This window comes from Dipodomys merriami, unplaced genomic scaffold, assembly GCF_024711535.1.
Source record: "Dipodomys merriami isolate MVZ:Mamm:240054 unplaced genomic scaffold, mDipMer1.0.p SCAF_17, whole genome shotgun sequence".
Taxonomy (NCBI): domain Eukaryota; kingdom Metazoa; phylum Chordata; class Mammalia; order Rodentia; family Heteromyidae; genus Dipodomys; species Dipodomys merriami.
In genome coordinates this window covers 11166076-11169104 of record NW_027203048.1, presented here as the reverse complement: position 1 = coordinate 11169104, position 3029 = coordinate 11166076, and the positions used below count along the sequence as shown (strand labels likewise).

The 3029-nt window shown below is 42.2% G+C and overlaps 1 pseudogene; it reads right to left on the bottom strand.

The window, feature by feature from the left end:
- Nucleotides 1-1819: 1819 nt before the first annotated feature.
- Nucleotides 1820-2455, bottom strand: LOC138829328 (small ribosomal subunit protein eS4, Y-like; annotated as a pseudogene).
- Between the last annotated feature and the right edge of the window lie 574 nt (nt 2456-3029).

The window sequence follows — 3029 nt, the reverse complement described above, 5'->3', positions numbered from 1 at the left end:
TCTTTCATTTTCTTTCCTTTTTGAATTTTTTTGTTTATTTTTTGAGACCAGGTCTTGTTGGCCTTGAACTCTATCCTTAGCCCCCTGGTGTGCTAGAATTTCAGGTATGTGCCATCACACCCAACACCTTTATGTCAGTCTAAGTATTAACTAAACTGGTACATAGTTACATAAAAGTGAACCAAGTATTTAATATTATTGCCCTAGGCCTTTTTTTCTGTTCTCTGTTACCTTTTTCCCTATGTTTTCCAAAAAGTATAAAATGAAGATACTAATATCTGTAATGAGAGGAACAAACAAGAGAAACAAACAAGAGAAGTTATTACTTTAAAACAAAAGCTAGTGATAAACCTAGCTCAATTTACTGGCCTGAGCGCTGAACACAGCTAAAAATAGTTCAGAGCCTTGTTTGCTGAGAGCAGGGCTATGTTTAACGGGAACTGCACTGGAGTGGAACAGGGTGGAGTCAAAAAGTGAGTCTGGTCCTCTGCAATCTCTTAAGACCATACCTGCCTTCCCTCATTGATGACCCGCTGCCAAGTGTAGGATCCCAGTTATTGGGGTGTGGGAAGGAGAGAAAAGGACAAACTCCACTGGGAAGCAGATTGTCCATAAAGGAACACAAACAGAATAGCTACACCCTGGCTGGCTACTCTTAGTGTATAATTCACTTTTCACCTTGTTAGGCTTTCCTTTTCCTTTTTGTTTGTTTTGTGAAAATGGATTGTGTGTGTGTGTGTGTGTGTGTGTGTGTGTGTGTGTGTGTGTGTGTGTGTGTGTGTGTGTGTGGTGTGCTGGTCCAGGGCCTTGAACTTAGGACCTGGGTGCTATTTCTGAGCTTTGTGCTCAAGGCTGATGCTCTACCACTTTAGCCATAACTCATTTTTTATTTTTTTGGTGGTTGATTGGAGATCAGTCTCACAGATTTCCCTGCCTTGGCTGGCTTGGAACCATGATCCTCACATCTCAGCCTCCTGAGTGGCTAGGATTAGAGGTGTGAGTGAGCCACTGGTACCCAAAGTAAGTCTGATAATCTTTTGGAAAATTGTGGTTCATACCTAAAAAGAAGAGAGGCTGGGGCGGGGGGGGGGGGGGGGGGAAGGAATGTAGTTGTGGAGATGGGAAGGAAGGGATGGTAGGGGAAAACAAAGGAGGAGGCAACAATGTTTGATAAGAAATGTACTCATTACCTTGCTCATGTGATTATAACCCCTCTGTACAGTATTTTCACAATAAAAAAAAGAGAAGCTGAGAATAAGGATTTGTATTTCCCTGGTACTAGCCTTCCCTACCTGGCTGACTGGTAGATCATTTACTCAACTGAGATTATATGTTTCTGTAGTGAACAAAGGGTGTATCAGTATTTTATTGCTTAATGAAAATAAGATCTAAAGTTGATCCTTATCCAGATCAAGATCCAACTCCATTCGGCCTCTATATTAACATCAACTCCTCTGACCTTAATTTTTTCTTTTCTTGGTGGTACTGAGGTTTGAACTCAAGGCCTCACACTTGCTAGTCAGCTACTGTAATGCTGAGCCACTCCTGCAGCCCTGTTTTTGTTCTTTTTTGAATCACACATTATTTTTGACTTTGTTTTTTTTTTTTTTTGGTCGGTCATGGGGCTTGAACTCTGGGCCTGAGCGCTGTCCCTCAGCTCTTCAGCTCAAGGCGAGCGCTCAACCACTTGAGCTACAGCGCCACTTCCTCACACATTATTTTTGATTAGATAAAATTCCTTACTTTGTATTCCCAATGTTAACTTGGAGACCATTTCATCCCCTTCTCTGTCCACCTTCTGCTCTGCTTGTTACCTTTGTCAATAACAAGTATTGGGAAGCCAAGTGGCAAAGCTATTGCCACTGATACCATTCACATGAACTACTATACCAAAAGGATCTCTGTCAGTGATCACACCAATTCTTCCCAAGTTAGCACCTCTGGTCATCACACAAAAGTGCCGGTGTCAAACATGATAAAATTGGCTATTTTGCCAGTCTCTAGATTGATGTGAAAGGTGCTATTCACCTTGATGAGGGGGTCAGGGTAATGAATGGTCTGATGAGGATTCCCTTTGTGCTCACAAAGACCTTTCTCACTTTGCACAACTTGTACTTTGCTTCCTCAGATATAATGCATTGAACAGCAAGGAGACCATTGGTATCAGATCAGATGGAAATTCTGGCGATGCTAATGACATCTGTAAAACCTGCAGGGTAAATTTTATCAGTCCTGGCTTTGCTGTCGATCTTAATGGAGTGCAGCATGCAAAGCTTCTTTACTTGGTCAGGGTGTATTTAAGTCTGTTTCTAAGGAAAATAATGAGAGGCAGACATTCTCTCGGCTTGTGGAGAGAGGAGGATACATGAGGAACAAACATACTGGTTAGTTTATCCAGCATCTAATGCTTTGGAGTGGCTACCCACTTCAGATGCTTCTTGGGACCACAAGCCATGACTGTGCTAGGAACAGAAAGAGATTAATTTGGTTTCTTAACTAGATTTTCCTATTAGGAAGAGTCTGTGCTGTTTACCAGACATGAATTTTAGCTGGGTGGTTATAATTTTCCAGGGTAATGAATAAATGGCATTGTTCTTCCTTAATCACAGAATTCTGAATCAGCTTTCCAGACCCAGCCTCTCCTAAATTAACTGAGAGCAATGAATTTACAAGCCTCAGGGTCAACATAGTTTTGTTTTCTTTTCCTCTCTCTCTCTCTCTCTCTCTCTCTCTCTCTCTCTCTCTCTCTCTCTCTCTCTCTCTCTCTCTCTCTCTCTCTCTCTCTCTCTCTCTCTCTGAGACAGGCTCTCACAACGTAATCCATTCTGGCCTTGAACTCTCAATTCTTGTGTCTTAGCCTCTTGTATGCTGGGATTACAGAGGTGTATACCCACACTCGACTTCAACACGTATTTTGAGGCCTCGTTTATCCTTTCTTTGGTGTACATACACACATCACTATGCTGACAAACACATTGGGAGACTAAAAACACTGCTAATTCTGCCCCCCCCCCACCAAAGGGCAGGTT